A 17778-nucleotide genomic window follows, 5' to 3' on the forward strand; every position below is an offset into this window, starting at 1 on the left:
TTTATCTACTTTAAGTTTAGCAAGCTCCTCATGAAAACACTTTTCAGAAAACTGTTTGATGTTTACCTCACTTCCAATCTTATTTATGCCCATTTTCCTGGCCTTTCCTAAATGAACACTGAATAGAAAAATGTGTTAAGCAATTCCAACTTTTCCTTATCCCTTACAATTTCCTCCCCTTCTCCTCTGACTCTCACAATGTCAATTTTGCATTTCCTCTTATTAACATACCTAAAAAAAATGTCTTGGTCTCCCCATTTTACCGTATTTTATGTAGTCAGGAGGGAAAGGATTTGCATCCTTTCCCTCCTGACTACATTTCTAGTTTCTCTTGGCTTTTCCAGCATTTGTCATCTGTCTTCCTCTTTCTGCAATCTCTTGTAGTTTATTAGCACAAATATTTTTTTTTTCACTTTTTTAAAAAACCATCTTGGCTTCTTTTTCCTCTTATCTTTATTTACTTTTCTAATAAAAAGGTAAGTGGCCTTGACAACCCTGCCTGAATGAGCATGAATAAAAAAACAGTTTAAACAACTTAGAAATCTTAGAGACTAGGCAGTCTCACTATGCTACATTTCTCTTTGTATTATTGAGCAGCACACTTGGTGCAGGTTGCACACTGGACAAAGACAGGAGGACAGGGACTTCTTAATCCTATGAAAAGGCTGGAATAGGCCTTGATCTTTCTACAGTGTATTAAGGACATAATTTATAAAATGAATCCTGCAAAGCTAAGAATAAATCCCCACTGTGGGTTTAACTGTAGCATTCTAGATGATGGTGCATACTAATTTGGGAGACAAACATGTCTTTACCTTGCAGATATCTTTTTGGAACAACAAATTTTCCAGACTCTTCACTCTAAGGAGTTTCTAGTTATGGCTGAATATAAATCTTAATTTCCTAGCCCGACTATATTCAGACATCACTTATAACTTTTTAAAAGCTTAAACAAGAATTTGTTTTTCCCCCCACACAGTTTTTTCAATCAGCAGTTCTGGCATATACTAAAAAATGTGGTGGGTGCTTTGAGCTGTAAACCTGTATTAGCTCTGATGGAAAAGATATTTAAACATAACAAGGTAAAACTAAAATCAGTCTTTTAAAGCACAATAAACAACTCTCTCAAGAAAACTCTTACAAAGTTACAAGCCAAAAGGGAGGCAGATGGAATCCAGCCTTTTTAATGAACTTTGGGCTCAGGTCTAGGCATCATAGTGGATAACACATTGAAATCGTCGGTTCAGTGTGCTGCGGCAGTCAAAAAAGCAAACAGAATGTTGGGAATTATTAGAAAGGGAATGGTGAATAAAACGGAAAATGTCATAATGCCTCTGTATCGCTCCATGGTGAGACTGCACTTTGAATACTGTGTACAATTCTGGTCACCGCATCTCAAAAAAGATATAATTGCGATGGAGAAGGTACAGAGAAGGGCTACCAAAATGATAAAGGGGATGGAACAGCTCCCCTATGAGGAAAGACTAAAGAGGTTAGGACTTTTCAGCTTGGAGGGGGGATATGATAGAGGTGTTTAAAATCATGAGAGGTCTAGAACGGTAGATATGAATCGGTTATTTACTCTTTCAGATAATAGAAAGACTAGGGGGCTCTGCATGAAGTCAGCATGTGGCACATTTAAAACTAATCGGAGAAAGTTCTTTTTTACTCAACACACAATTAAACTCTGGAATTTGTTGCCAGAGGATGTGGTTAGTGCAGTTAGTATTAGGGATGTGAATCGTTTTTTGACGATTTAAAATATCGTCCGATATATTTTAAATCGTCAAAAATCGTTAGAAATGCGATACAATAGGAATTCCCCCGATTTATCGTCAAAAATCGTAAATCGGGGGAAGGGGGAGGGAAGGGGGAGGGCGGAAAAACCGGCACACTAAAACAACCCTAAAACTCACCCCGACCCTTTAAAATAAATCCCCCACCCTCCCGAACCCCCCCAAAATGCCTTAAATTACCTGGGGTCCAGAGCGGGGGTCCCGGTGTGATCTTTTACTCTCGGGCCTGCGGTGCATTGTAGAAATGGCGCCGGCGCTACCTTTGCCCTGTCATATGACAGGACAAAGGTAGCGCCGGCACCATTTTGTTTTTTGTCCCCTGATGTCAGGAGCGTAGGAGATCGCTCCCGGACCCCCACTGGACCCCCAGGGACTTTTGGCCAGCTTGGGGGGGGGCCTCCTGACCCCCACAAGACTTGCCAAAAGTCCAGCGGGGGTCCGGGAATGACCTCCTGCAGTCGAATCGTGTTGCCGTACGGCCGGCGCCATTTTGCGCAAAATGGTGCCGGCCGTACGGCAAAACGATTCGACTGCAGGAGGTCGTTCCCGGACCCCCGCTGGACTTTTGGCAAGTCTTGTGGGGGTCAGGAGGCCCCCCCTCAAGCTGGCCAAAAGTCCCTGGGGGTCCAGTGGGGGTCCGGGAGCGATCTCCTACGCTCCTGACGTCGGGGGACAAAAAACAAAATGTTGCCGGCGCTACCTTTGTCCTGTCATATGACAGGGCAAAGGTAGCGCCGGCGCCATTTCTACAATGCACCGCAGGCCCGAGAGTAAAAGATCACACCGGGACCTCCGCTCTGGACCCCAGGTAATTTAAGGCATTTTGGGGGGGTTCGGGAGGGTGGGGTATTTATTTTAAAGGGTTGGGGTGGGTTTTAGGGATGTTTTAGTGTGCCGGTTTTCCCGCCCTCCCCCGATTTACGATTTACACGATATTTACAAAAACAAAACCGCGACGATCCGATTCCCTCCCCCCCCCCAGCCGAAATCGATCGTTAAGACGATCGATCACACGATTCACATCTCTAGTTAGTATAGCTGTGTTTAAAAAAGGATTGGATAAGTTCTTGGAGGAGAAGGCCATTACCTGCTATTAATTAAGTTGTCTTAGAAAATAACCACAGCTATTACTAGCAACAGTAACATGGGACAGACTTAGTTTTTGGGAATTTGCCAGGTTCTTATGGCCTGGATTGGCCACTGTTGGAGACAGGATGCTGGGCTTGATGGACCCTTGGTCTGACCCAGTATGGCATGTTCTTATGTTCTTATGTTATAATCAGTAATTAGTACTCACCTTAAATTTAAACTTACACATTTCAAATCCCAATACAATCCAACTATCATGCCAGGTTTATGGATAGGATATAGTTCAGATTAAACAAAATCACAATGGTGTTTCTAGACTCATCTATGTGAACCAAGTGTGTAAGAGAAGATAACACACATTTTCATATAGTCTGGCATATTAGGGAAGATGTGGTACCACTAAAAATCAGAAAGGCTGATAATCAAAACCTTAGGTGCCATTTATCTAGCTAAAACAGCTGCTTAGCTGCTTAGCTGGCTAAATAGCTATAATATATTTTCATTAGTGGCAGCATAGCCAAATATCAATGCTGAACCATGGCATTTATACGAATAACAAAAAAGGCATTTCGGGAGTGTTGAGGGCACTAAGCCGCACAACCGTTGATGTGCATTTGGCTAAACCTATGACTGCTATTTAGACATCTGCCATACAGGGCCTTTCATAATACAGAAATAATGTTGGATAGCATTTTACACTGCCATGGACACAATTATAGCTATTTGGAGAATTTCAAAGAAGCATCATGTTACCATGATGGCAGTAAAGGAGTTGGGTTTAGCAACAGAAGCAGCAGACCAGAAGGAGGCACCAGCCACAAAAGGTGTACAGGGCCAGAATTAATTATTTTCACCTCTCTGAAGAGCAAGTCTTCAGAAGGTATTGGTTTAATAGGTAAACTGTTTTCAATCTCTATGAATTGGTCAAAGGGGATCTTGAGAACATCACACAAAGAAGTCATGCTTTACCCGTGTATATATATGTCACCACTGCCTTTGCCTTTCTAACCACTGGCAGTTTCCAAACAACTATAGGTGACACTACTGGAAAATCAGAGAATACCACTTCCCATTAATTACACCAGTTTATTGAAGCTCTCTGCCAAAGAATTAATGACTACATTTCATTTATCCCAAGACAGCAGGGGGGTACTTCTTCAACAATGATGATTTTCCCTCTGTGCTTGGTGTTATAGATTGCACCCATGTTGCATTAAGACCAGAAATGCAGTATGAAAGAGTTTATAGGAACAGGAAGATTTCCCCTCCATGAATACGCAGGTAGTGTGAAATGCCAGGGTGATTACCACAGTCATTTTAGCCAAATATCCTAGGTTGTGCTATGATGCATAAGTTCTCTCATAGTCAGGACTGGTGGAGGAGTTTGAGAGTGGCCGAATTGCAAGAGCCTGGCCCCTCCGTAAGTCACTGCCTCTTACATTTCTATCTTCCAAGCTCATGGCCTGTCTTTTACAGTCAGGAATGTGACCCTGGAAACCATGTGCAGCATGCTCATACTCGCTGCCTTTCACATACCCAAAGGGCTTTCTTTTTCTTTTTCCACAAATATGCAATTACCTAGTGCACTGTTTGGGTCGGGGGCATAGTCACCTCCTAAATGTGCATGAAAATGCTGCAGTGTATTGCTAAACTCAGCAGAATCTAGACATAAGGACCTAGAGTCTGATACATATGATACTGGGGCATATACTTAAATCATGCTATCATTCTTAAATTATAGTGTTGCGACTGTCACTGCCCGTTGTCTCCACTCTGCCCACCTTACCGCATTGGCGACTCCCTCCGGGATTGATGGAAGGCTGGCTGCTGCGGCGTCTTTCGTCCGTCCTCGTCCGGCGTCCCCGGACCGGCCCGACGCTGCAATCTGCCATGTTGACCTGATGCCTAGGGGCATGCGCGTGGCGCAACCCCGCCTCAAGTACCAGAAGTGGCGCGAACCTCAGGGGCGTTCCCCTGAGATGGCGTCATCCACTTCAGATATTTAAAGGTCTCTGAATTGCTAACAACTCGAGTTAGCAAGGATAAGGATAACAGATAAGGATTCGTTCTATCTACGCTACTCTGCCTCCTCGGACTAACCAGGGGTACCCGCTCCTCGGGGGCCTCGTTCTCTCTTACTTTGTAGGTTGCAGTCTGGAACCGGTACTCGCTCCTCGAGGGCCCTCGTTCTCTGACTTCTTCGGAATTCACTTCTGCCTGGAAGTCATCGCTGCTTACTACATCTATGAGTTACCATCGCACTCTCAGAGCTTTCCCTGGAACCAGGTATTCGCTCCTCAAGGCCTATACATTCCAGCTCCTGAGACATTGTGTGAGTGTTATGAGACATTGTGTGAGTGTTACCATTAGGTTCTGTCCATGAACTCTGCATACCCTGCCTACTCACTATATTTCTGTTTCTCTTCAGCTCAGCCTCCAGGGATCGCTGTTCCAGTATCTGAGGGACTGCAGCCCAGCCGGGCATTCCAACTCACTACTGCCACCTCTGGTGGTTCAGTATACTGTCTAATAAAAGAACTAGTGTGTGTCTGTCTCCTAACTCTGAGCCTGACCGGTGGTCCCTCTCGGGATCTTCCCCCGGGGGTGTGGTCATCTGTCACCAGTACAAGGATCCACCCACAACTCTCCTAAATAATAACATATAGTTGCTGTACTTTACCCCGACCCCTCTTTTCTCTCCACCACACAGGTGATTGAAGCTACCCACTGAAAATCTGGCTGTTAATCCCCTTAGACATCCAGAGACTCCACAAGAAGATACAATAGGCCTCACCAGCACAGCATGTTGGTTATAGAGCAAACCTTTAGTATGTTAAAATCACGCTTTAGATATCTGCATAAAATGGAAAGAGTCTTACTATATAATCCAGAGAAGGTCTGTCAGATCTTCATAGCCTGCTGTGTTCTCCATGACCTAGATATACAATGAGGAATTCCACCACCTGAGGAGGAGAACAGGGAAAATAGTGATTCAGATTTGGATTTTAGGCCAAATGTACCAAACATATAAAGACAAGCACCTGCTGATGCCCTCTTTCTTAGATTGATTAGAGAACATTTTCAAGGTTAATAATGACTATGTATTAACAGTTTAAGACAATGTAAATGTTGAACATTGGTTTCTTCCCTTTGCTCTTTCTGATGTGGCTCTAAAAGAGTCCCTTAAAGTTATCGAACTTCACTACCAGCAGGCACTCAGCATGATAAAAGTAGCCCAAATGCTGATTTTCTCACCATGATGCCAAGTTCATAAATGCAGGAAGGCATGAAGCTCGTTAACTTTTAAAAATAAATGCTTAGCTCCTATTTTATGACCGGATAAAGAGTTGAGACATAGCTGGAATATGTTGCCAAAGGACATGGTCAAAACAACTACATAGTTAGTTCAAAAGAGAACTGGGCAAGTTCCTGAAGGAAAAGTCCATAAACAGTTATTAGCCAGATAGACGGGATAGCCAGTGCTTATACCTAGGAGTGAGATACAAGAAATATATCAACTACTATACTGGGGATCAGGGCTGGTGTAAGGGTCTGCAGCACCCTAGGCAGACTACAATGTAACATCACCCCCCCCCCCCCCCCCCCCCCCCCCCGCCGCCCAATCCACCCTGAGTTGAATGTGCTCTTCTGACAGTGGCAGATCTCTTTCTCTCATGTGCTCTATGACTGCTGCCACCCTCCTGTGGCCCTAGGCGACTATCTAGTCCCGCCTAATGGACACGCCGGACCTGTTGGAGATCTGTCCAGTACAAGTAACTTGGACTCGCCACTGTCTGAGTCACAATGCTGAGTTCAATGGATCTTGGTCTGACCAAGCATGTCACTTCTGTTTTTATATTTTATCTGGTGAAAATATTATTACCACCAATGCAGTTAAACAGCTCTTAGCCAGTTAAGCCACTTACTAAGAGATTCAGCAAGCCATGGTAGTGCTCTAACATGTGTTAAACAGCATATATCATGCAATATTTTGCATCTCCCTAACCAGGTTCTCTCCCCTTAGCATGCAATTTGCATGCATGAATAATGAAAATGCACACAAAGAAGTTCATTAGTCATCAATCTGATGCAAATATTTTATTTTGGCCAACCGAGAACGTGGTCAGCTGCGATAAAATAACTACTAATGAGGGTCCTGTGTTTCCGCATCACATTTAAAGTGCCAGCCAAGAAGGGATCACGTGATGCTAGTTGAGTGAGCGGATGCTCAGGATAGGAGGATAGAGGCTATCCTATAGCAAGCCTTTGAGGCAGTGACAATGAACTTGCAAATTGCTTCTTGCAAGGGCTACCTTGCGTCTTTGTCAAGAATATGGTGGCGTCAAGTCCGATCCTGGACCTATAGTAGAACCAGGGAACATCTTCTTAGCTGATGCAGGCTGTAACTTGGTTCACACAGCCGACAGAGGAGCAGCTTTGGTTATTGCGGCCAGGCGGCAGCTGTGGCTGTGCAACTGGTTAGCAGATACTATCTCAACATCCAATCTTACCAAACTGCCCTTCAAAGGCTCACCTTTGTTTGGCAATGAATGGGAAAAAATGGCAAGTAAATGAGGAGAGACCCAGGTCCCTCGATTGCCAGAGGACAAGAAACCCATTGCCTAGTCTTTTCGAGCGAGTGGCCGCTCTCAAGACTACCAGCATTTTTGGCCTTATAGAGGAAGTTCATCCCTTCCACAGGTCTCAGTCCTTTCACCCCTGAGGACCTTGAAAGGAATCGGGCTCCAGAGGAGCCCTTCGGTCTTCCGAATGAATGGTTGCGGGCTCATCTGTTAGTGCAGGAGATAGGTGGTCATCTATACTGTTTTTATCACAGGTAGATCTGGATTTCTTCAGATCAATGGGTTCTCGATATGATTCAGCATGGGTATGCTCTAGAATTTCTTTGCATTCCTCCGGATGCCTTCATGGTCTCTCCAAGCAACTCCCCTCAGAAGAGGGTAGAGATGGCAGACACATTACATTAGCTATTGAACTTGAAAACAGTGATTCTCGTTCCCAAATTGCAGAGAAATACGGGCTGTTATTCCATTTATTTTGTCATGCCCCTGAAGGAAGGGTTGTTTTGGTCCATACTGGATCTCAAGTTCATCAACTGACATTTACGAGTCACACATTTCAGGATGGAAATGGTGCACTCTGTCATAATGGCAGTTCAAGCAGGGGAGTACCTCATATCCCTAGATCTGACGGAGACATATCTGCATATTCCCATCCATTGGGAACATCAGCGGTACCTCTGATTTGCTATTCTGGATTGTCATTACCAGTTTCAGGCCTTGCCTTTCAGGCTAGTCACAGCTCCCAGGACCTTTTCCAAGCTCATGGTGAAAAGTGAGGGAAGATATTTTGGGACAAATTTTTAAAGGGCCACGCAGACATCCATGTGCCACGTGCATGTTATAAAATCTGATACTCGTGTGCACATGCGTGCCCGATTTTATATCGGGTCATGCAAGAGTGGGTATTTTGTTTAAATGTGCATGGTGATGCAATCGGGCCTTCCTTAATTGGAGCGGACTGGGAGGGAACTTCCCTAACCCCCTACCTATCCTTCCTCCCTTTTCCCCTCTCCTCCCCAACCCCTACCTACCCGAATATTTTTTGTTTTAGAACTTACACTTATCTACATGCCGGCCTAATGGTGCTGTCCTGGCCATCTTCCACTCTGCAAATACCCTGCCCCTGGCCTGCCCACAGCCCACCCCTTTCCAAAACCCCGGCTCTGCTGCACGTACTGGGAGATATGCGTGTGGCCGGGTTGTTTTGAAAATGGATTTGTCGCATGCTCGGCCCAGCCACGCATATATCTCCCGGTATTTGCATGCACCGGGGCTTTAAAATTCCCCTATTTGTTTATTGCCATGTTGTATAGTGAAAAATGTTTATATGTGATTTATGAATGTTTGAAGTGTAAACTGCTAAGATTTTTGGATTGTACAGGTATAAATTTGTAAAATAAATTAAATAAACGAATAAATGAATAAAATACGTGGACATGAGTGTGCAAGCACATATGCGACGAATAAGGGCTCGCGCACAATTGTTTTATCCTCCCTGAGTGGGAGTAATTCAGTAGGCGAAAGGGAAGATGGAAATTGAATGAGTCATTGTTCAGGATCAAGAGATTTGTAAAACCATAATAGATAAGTGGGATGAACACATTAAATTTAATGATTTACAGGAAATTTATATTAATACTTTATGGGAAGTAGGGAAGGTGACAATGCCGGGGCCTGGATCTTCATAGCAGCTTTTAAAAAAGAAGCATAGAAGGGCTAAAATCTTAATTAATTAGAAGAATCTATTAAGCAAAAAGAACTAGAACAAAGATACAGGGTTGGAAGCTTGTTTGAAAGAATTATGTAATCTAAAAGTGCAATACAATGTTTTGCTAAATGACAGAATAGAATATTTGCTAAAGTTTACTAAATCTCAATTTTTTGAGAATAATTAATCTGGTGATAACCTAGCCTGACAATTGAAAGGTAAGAGAATAAGTAACAAAATTAGAGAACTGCGAGTAACAAAATTAGAGGGCAAAGTGTTCGAGAACCATAAAGAAATTGAAGACGCCTTCAAAACCTTTTACAATGAACTCTATTCATCGCAGGAAGGAAGGGATTTAGAGGGTGTTAGTGAATTTTTAAAAGCAATTAAGCTTCCAATATGGAGTAGGGAGGAGAATGAAAGATTGGATGTCTCCATAACTGAATTCAAAGTAATTGGTGCTGTTAAAATGTTTAAAATGGGTAAGGCTTATAGCATTGATGGATTTGGTATAGAGTATTAACTAAAAATGTTCAATGGTATTAGCCCCTGGCCTAGTTTGGTTATTTCAGCATGACTTAGTTTCTGGGATGCTTCCTAAAACATTGTATGATGCTACTATAACAGTGATTCACAAGGAGGGGAAACCTAAAGAAGAATGAATGTCATATTGTGCTCTTTATTAAATATTGATATGAACATTTTTGCAACAATTTTAGCAAATAGACTAGAACATATAATAGAAAAGCTCATACATAGAGATCAAGTAGGTTTTATCTCAAGGAGACATGCTAGTGACAACTTGTTGGACATTCAGAAAGCATTTGACATTTATAGAAGAATTTAAGAACATAAAAACATATGAAAATGCCATACTGGGTCAGACCAAGGGTCCATCAAGCCCAACATCCTGTTTCCAACAGAGGCGTAACTTTGCGCGCGTCGGCCGGCAGCCCCGCTCCGTCCTCCGGTCCCGGGGGCTGGTCTGGAGGTCTCGGCCACGCCCCCGGGCCTGCCCCCGAAACGCCGCATCATTTCAGGAACGCCCCCGGACACGCCCCCTCCCCTTTTCGAAAGCCCCGGGACTTACGCGCATCCCGGAGCTTTAAGCGCGCGTAAATCCAGAAGGATTTACGCGCACGGGCCTTTTAAAATCCGCCCCTAAGTGAACTTAATAGCAGGTAATGGACTTTTCCTCCAAGAACTTATCCAATCCTTTTTTAAACCCAGCTACACTAAACTACACTAACCACATCCTCTGGCAACCAATTCCAGAGTTTAATTGTGCGTTGAGTAAAAAAGAACTTTTTCCAATTAGTTTTAAATGTGGGTGATTATGGGTATGGGTTCAGGGCCAATTTACAAAAATGGGTTCAAATATTATATAAGCATCCAAGAGTAGAAATGAGAGTGAACAGGATTTCATCAGAGTTTTTTTTAGTTGCGGGGAAAGATTCTATAGAAAGCTCCCTCAGACTACCTTAAAGGACTGGGTACAGCTCTCCTACCCGGTCCTCCTTAAGATCCAGACCCACAAGGAAGGGTGAAGGGAGGAGCCCCTTGGCAGAGTATAAGAACTCAGGGCTTAGAAGGGTTAAATGGGCCCTGGGTAGCTGACAGAGACTTACCCTATGCTGACACCTGCTATGTTTAAGGACTGTGTGTTACCTGAAGTTAAGAGGAGCAGCATTATTTGATTTTGGTTTTCTCATTGTAAATAAACTGCACCTAAAGAACTGCCAGAATCTGCCTTCTTATTTCCCTTGGTTGTTTTCCTAAGCCACAGTTGGCCATGGCACCAAAGTTGTATAGAGGAACCAGGCAAGGATGCCCCCTTTCCCCACTACTGTTCATCCTTTTGATACAATATTTAGCAGCACATATAAGACAATCATCAAATATTAAAGATATTTATGGTTCAGGGTCAGATGCATAAAATAGCATTATTCATAGATGATAAATTCTTTTTTTGTAGCTGATTTGGAGAAATCCTTACCAGTGCTTCTAAGGAAACATAGTATTTTGGGGTGGTCTCAGGACATAAAGCAAATGTTGGTAAATCTGAAATTACACCACTGTGTAAAGAAAGATTGATTACCTGCAGAGAAACATTTCATGCACTTTTAAATGAATAACAAGAGTATAAAATATTTAGGGAAAAGAAGTTCTGCAAACTTGGAGGAATTATATCATCTGAATTATGCTCCCTTTTTTAAAAAAAATCTTGCGAGGAGATAAGGTGAATTTTAAAAGCGATACATGCAGCAAAACTGGGAGATGCACGCGCATATATCACTTAAGCATGCCTAGTCGATTTTATAAAGCTGTCGCATGCAAGTATAAGTAGTGATGCATGAATATCTCGCATCGGGGGAAACAAGGGGCAGAATGTGGGCAGGGAATGGGCATTTCTGGGCAGGGTCAAGAGATAAGCGTGTAAGTAGCTACATGAATGGGCGCGCGTGCAGGTCCATTTCAGCGCAAAGTTACTTCTGCTATTGATGAGGTGTTAAGTCTGAATAAAATTATTTCTGGCCATGTATGAACTGCCTGAGGGGTCTGGTTCACCTGGGGGGCATTACAGGCTAAAGAACCCGGGGGGGGGTCACATAGCTAGAGACTGAGAAAACTGGTGGGCGAACTGGTTAAACTGGTCATTTCCTGGATGTGCACCTAATAAAATTCCCTCACTTGTTCATCTAAATGCTGACATTTCCCTGCTGTTCACAGCCGTGCTTCAAATTAGGAGCACACATACCCGTGCTCCTATTTTATAACATGCGCACAGGATATGAAATGTCAGCGCATCTTGCTGCGCGTCAGTATACACATACATATGGTCACCCGCATGCACATTTTAAAGTTATCCTTGATAGCTATAAATGGAAAAGATTTTATGTTAGCCGGTTGGGCAGAGTTAATGCCACCATAATGAATTGGTTTCCCAGAATTGTGCATTTGCTTCTTATGAAGCCATTAGCCTTGCCACTTCCTTTTTCCAATCCTTAAATAAGCTGGCAAGAGATTTGCTGTGGGCCCATAAAGCCCCAAGAATTAGTTTCAAAAACTTTTATAGAGACTTAAAATAGATGGGGGGTCTAAATGTACCTAATATTTATGAGTACTATTTGTCTCAGTGGAGCAATCCTTCTCTCAGTCATCACTGGATAGAAATAGAAAAGAAAGAATTAGGAAATGATAGGTGCTGGTGTCATAAACAAAAAATCCTTTGGTTCTTCTATAGCCACAAAGAAATGGTGGGCTTTTCTAAACAAGGTGATGGGGATTTATGTCTTAGGAGTAACACCTATATTGGGTTGCAATGAGCTGCGCAGGCTCTGGAATCAAAACCTTTAAAAAGATGATACAACGGACTAAGCTGAAGACTTTGTTCCTGCTCTTTGATAAAGGGACTTTTTGTAAATGGTCGGAGTTGAAGCTTAAGTTTGAATTTGCCATGCACCATCATTTGAGTGTAAAATTCCCCTTATTCACTTTTTTATGATGCTGTGATGTAACCTGCCCCGAACGTTGGAGAGCGCGGGTAACAAGTTTTTCAGAATGTAACCATGAGCACTGGGGTTCAGGACAATTGTGTAATGCTTGGCTGGTTGTGGGAAGGCTCTGCGACCCCGGCTGAACTGACCCTGCACACCACTGAGTCCTGACGCGGCAAGGATGCCACCATTCTCTGCCCACTGGCGCTGCCCCTCGGTACACGTGCGCACCATGTCCCAGCCTATGAAGGCCCCGCAGCAGGGGAACCTTGTAGTAGCAACTCCTGATGAGGTTGCGTGGCTGGATATTTAAACCCCAGCCGCGCTTCCCTCCATGCCTCAGCAACAAGGCCTTGCTCACCTTCTTGCTGCATTGTTACCTTGTCTTGCCTTGTTTCCTAGCTTTGTCTTGCCTTTTTGTGCCTTGTCTCATTGTTCCCTTGCCCAGCCTTGCTTCATCCTGTCTTGCCCTGTTTGTGTCTTGGTCCCCCATGCCTTGTCTTTTTTTTTTAATTTTTAATTTTGATATTCCACTTTTTTACACTTCTTTCAGAGCTTTCAGGTACTGTATGTATTTCCCTATCCTCAGAGGGCTTACAATCTAACAGGGTCATTTTCAAGGTGAGATAGCCCATTATCACATGTGTTAAGGCGTTATCGCATGCGACAACACCCTAACGATCGTGATAATGGGCTTATCGTGGTGGTAAAATTAAAATTAGGGGAAGGGGTGGAGTTAGGGAGGATTTGCGGCACAGCTGCCAGCAATAATGTCCAAAACATTATCGCCAGCAGTAGCGCAGGAAATAGCACCACCTTTTAGCGTGCTGCTATAGGGGCGATATTGTGCAGCATGGCTGCACCACAGGAGGCAAAACCACACCACCATCATGCAGCTGGCTACCCACTAGCTCCCCCTACACCACAGCCACTCATCATTCTGTAGAGAATGATAAATCTAGCCTTAAGTTTGTACCTGAGGCAATGGAGGGTAAAGTGACTTGCCCAAGGCGACAAGGAGCAGCAGTGGGATTTCAACCCTGGTCTGTCACCCACTGTTCTAACCACTAGGCTACTCCTCCACTCCTTGTCTTTGTCTTGTCTGCCCATTTCTGCCTGGTTCTGAGCTTTGCTATGGATTTTGACTTCTCTTTTGGATTGCCACCTACCTCGATCCCTGTCTGGACCTGAATAATGTTTGCTCGCTGCCTGCCTCAACCTTGGCCTATACCTAGATACCTTGTACTCACGCCAAGCCCTCACCTCTGCTGAAGACTCAACTTTGTTTGACTGCTCTTTACAAGACCCTCACCTACATGCTGCCAGCCCCTGGAACCCAAAGGCTTGACCTGCAGGGAACAGGGTCACTATAGGTGAAGCCCTAGCTCCAATCCTAGTAAGACCGAATCCACCAGCTGTTGGCGTGGGCCTAGTAGGTTCACCTAGTGAACCACCTAGGTTCACCTTGTAGGCTGCATCAATCATGCCATTGCTCAAGGGCTCACATCCATGACAAATTTAACCAAGACCCCCACAAAGCTAGAGAAAATTATTTTTCATAATAAAGAATCAAGCTATACAGTGCGCTGTATATAGACTATACAGTGAGCTAATGACTTAAAGATGCTCTGAATATGGGAAGCCTGGGATAAAAAATTAGGCCTCCAAATACCAAAGGAGGATTGGGACCAGATTCATGAAGGTATTTGGAAATGATCCAGATCAATGGACCTAGTGGAGCAACAAATCATTGATAAATCGAGATCAGATGGAGATGGAGATGGAGAATGTGTAATAGTAAAGAGGATATGACACATGTGCTGTTCTCTTGTCCATTAATTAAATGTTTTGGGGATAATATGAAAAGTTATATATGGATTATGTTTGGACTAAACATTCCTGAAGATCTAAGATTATTTGTACTTTTTTATGTGCCAGAGTTTTAGAGTGATCAGGAGAAAAAATTGAATGTTTTTTTAAAAAGTTAATTGCAGTGGAGAAAAGAGTAATTTTGCAACAGTGGAATATGTTACTCCCTCCATCTGTCACTATCTGGATGGAGGAGTTAACTTGATGGAAGGATATGGAATTACTTCCAGCTAAATGCAGGGGGAGGTTTCAGCTGGTATGGGAATAGGTTACCCAGGTAGAGAGTCCATCAAGCTAGGTTGAGAGAACCTTGCCCAAATCTCATCTTGGAGTGAGTTTCCTCACTCCAAAGGTCATCAAATCTTCATGAGACCACTGTTCTGTTTGTAGGTGTCACGTAGAATGTCAAAGTGGCCCCTAACCCCCTAAACTCTTACCTAAACCCCACCTCGAGTTACTAGGTGGGCCTACCATAGGGATACAAATACCTACCTATGGGAATGACATTATGGCTAGTCTCTCTCTCTCTCTCTCTCTCTCTCTCTCTCTCTCTCTCTCTCTCTCTCACTCACTCACAATCTAAAGAGGTGTAGTTAAAATCAGCAATAGCTCTTTGCAGACAGGCTAGCCCCCTAACTCCTCCTATTTTTGGAATTTGCATCGCACCATACGATATGATGCTATCACATGCATTAAACATGTTTTCACATGCGGTAAGGGCCTATCGCATGCGTTAACAGGGTTTTTTGCATGCGATAAGCCCTTAACGCATGCGAAAACGCCTTATCGCATTTTGATAAATGACCCCCTGAGTTAGAAAATGGCTGAATGAGAAGTGACAAAGGATAGTGATAAATGGTGTTTACTTGGAGGAGGGGAGCGTTAGTAGTGGTGTGCCTCGGGGATCTGTCACATAGCAGAAGGATTATCAGGAAAGGTTTGTCGTTTCCCGATAATATCAAAATCTGCAACAGAGTAGACAGCCAGGGAGGTGTTCAAAACAGGAGGAGGGATCTATTAAAGCTTGAGGAATGGTCTAGAGACTGGCAGCTAAGATTTAATGCTAAAAATTACAGAGTAATGCATTTAGGATGAAAAAAACGAAGGGAGAGGTACAGTACTGGAGGTGAAATTCTTCTAAGCACAAAAGGTAGACTGGGATCTGGGGGTGGTTGTATCTGATGATTTTAAAGTGACCAAACAGGTAAATTAATTAACTCCTCTGAAAGCTCTCACTTAACTATATTATGTTATCAGTCCTATAAAATACTCAGGAAAAACACAATATATGCAGTTTTATCTCTCACCCAGTAGTAGTCCAAGGAAATCTCAGCAATTCACTGTGTAGCATTTCACAGACTGAAAAACTACTATAAAAGGACAATGATGGAAAAAACAGGGCCGGAAACTTTCAAAGGGGTGCGCGGGCACACACTGACATGTTCCATTGGCACATGCCCAGGGATGTGGCAATTTTATAACATACATGCACATACGTGCATATGTTATAAAATAGCTTGGCATGTGTATGTGTGCACCCTGTTTTGCAATTGGGCGCACACAGCCATGCACATCTGGGTATAAGCTGCACAAGTGCGCATCCATGCCATGACCAGTTTATCCACCAGTTCACCAGTGTGGAGCTAGGTCCTCCAAAACCCCCTGGCTTAATAGCCTGCAAGCCTCCTAATTACCCCAAACCATTTAAACCATTCAGGTTTTCTTGGTTTTTTTAAACTTTATTGTTTTTTAAACTTACATCTCCTCCATAGCAGAAGTAAAGTTATGTGGCACTGGACCAGAGTGTGATCCCAGGAGGGTGGGTTTGCGTCCAGGAGTGTAGGTTATTTGCGTGCACATTTCTTGGTCCCGCCCCAGAATGTCCATAACCCACCCAAACCATACCCACACCACGCCCTTTTTAGAATTGGAGCAAGATATTTGCGCTTCAGGAGAATCGTGCTCATGTAGGTAGCTTTTAATGTACGCTGAGTGCGCGCACATCTCCTATATGCGCGCACATCTTCTGATTTTGGCGCTTGCTAGGCTTTTAAAATTCACCATGTGTCCAAAATTAATAATGTTGTTATCAGGAAGCCTACAAATTTCCCTGGGTTCCTCATATCTGGCAGTAATAGGAAAGGAACCATTTTACTGAGAACTTTGGAAGAAACCTTGGAAATGGAACAAAAATTATCTATAACACTCCAGATCTAATGGCTTTGATCAAGTCTTCTTTCCTTTCGAAAATGTAGTCACCTTAAAAGGAAAGTAAAATTAGTGTATTTTACAATAATATATCTAAAATAAATGCATACAATATGAAAACTATAGTCTCTGATGTTTTAGTGTGTTTTCTATAATTACATGCTATTTGACTACAGGGCTGTTCATTTATAAGACACAATACAAATTAATGTGACATTTAACTGCACTGATCATAATCTTAGATCTCTAGTTCCAATAAACATAATAACTAGGCTGTATAATGGATGTGACTTAAGAGATTAAAACTTTGATATAAAGTTGTATAATGAAATCTAGATTTGCCTAAGAGCACATGGCAAACTATCAGAAAGCCAGGTTCCAGAGACTGGAACCAAAATAAAAAGAAACTAATCAAAAAATTAAAAACAAGTATCTTTAACTGAGTCTACTCCAGGCAGCATTATGTAATTAACCTATGACTTATTCTTTTCTGTTAAGCAGTAACTTACATTTGAATAAAAGAAAAGGAACAAGTGCAACTGATAAATATTTTCAAAACATTGCTAATAAAATAAGAACTCAGGGTGACTTTTCAAAAAATGTCATGTGTGAAAATTGTTATATACACGTATAAGTATCCTCTACTTGCATATTCTGTATATTTTAAAAGTCAAAAAATGGAGGGAGCCAAGATGGCCGCTGCTGCAGGACGCTGAGTCGGCTGCTCTACATTTTCCTAAAGTTTCCAGCTTAAAATTAATATTACCCGCTTATTTTATACTATGCCTCATAAGAGGAAGGGTAAGGTTAGAGTCTATCCTCCGGACCTACCTAGCCCGATAGGGCAGCGTGTTATCACCGACTTCGCGATCCCTGGCGCTCACTATGGGGGTTCATGCGCTGCTGCGGAGGTCTCGAGAGGAGCGGGAATCTCGCTTGGCGAAGTCACTCTGAGCCCCCCAGATCCCCGCGTGCCGCAGTGTAGCTCTCCACTTCCAGAGGTTGGAGGAACTGGGTCTGCCGACCCG

General features: G+C 43.1%; 1 protein-coding gene across 1 annotated transcript in view; it reads right to left on the reverse strand.

Annotated features, from left to right (window-relative positions):
• SMPD3 (sphingomyelin phosphodiesterase 3) overlaps positions 1 to 17778 on the reverse strand; it is a 387050-nt gene that overhangs the window by 304142 nt on the left and 65130 nt on the right. The window contains exon 2 of the mRNA XM_029608663.1: positions 5765 to 5848. The gene's annotated coding sequence lies outside the window, so the exon portion shown is untranslated. The remainder of the gene's footprint in view (positions 1 to 5764; positions 5849 to 17778) is intronic.

Source organism: Rhinatrema bivittatum, chromosome 7 (genome assembly GCF_901001135.1).
Source record: "Rhinatrema bivittatum chromosome 7, aRhiBiv1.1, whole genome shotgun sequence".
In the NCBI taxonomy this organism is placed as follows: Eukaryota; Metazoa; Chordata; class Amphibia; order Gymnophiona; family Rhinatrematidae; genus Rhinatrema; species Rhinatrema bivittatum.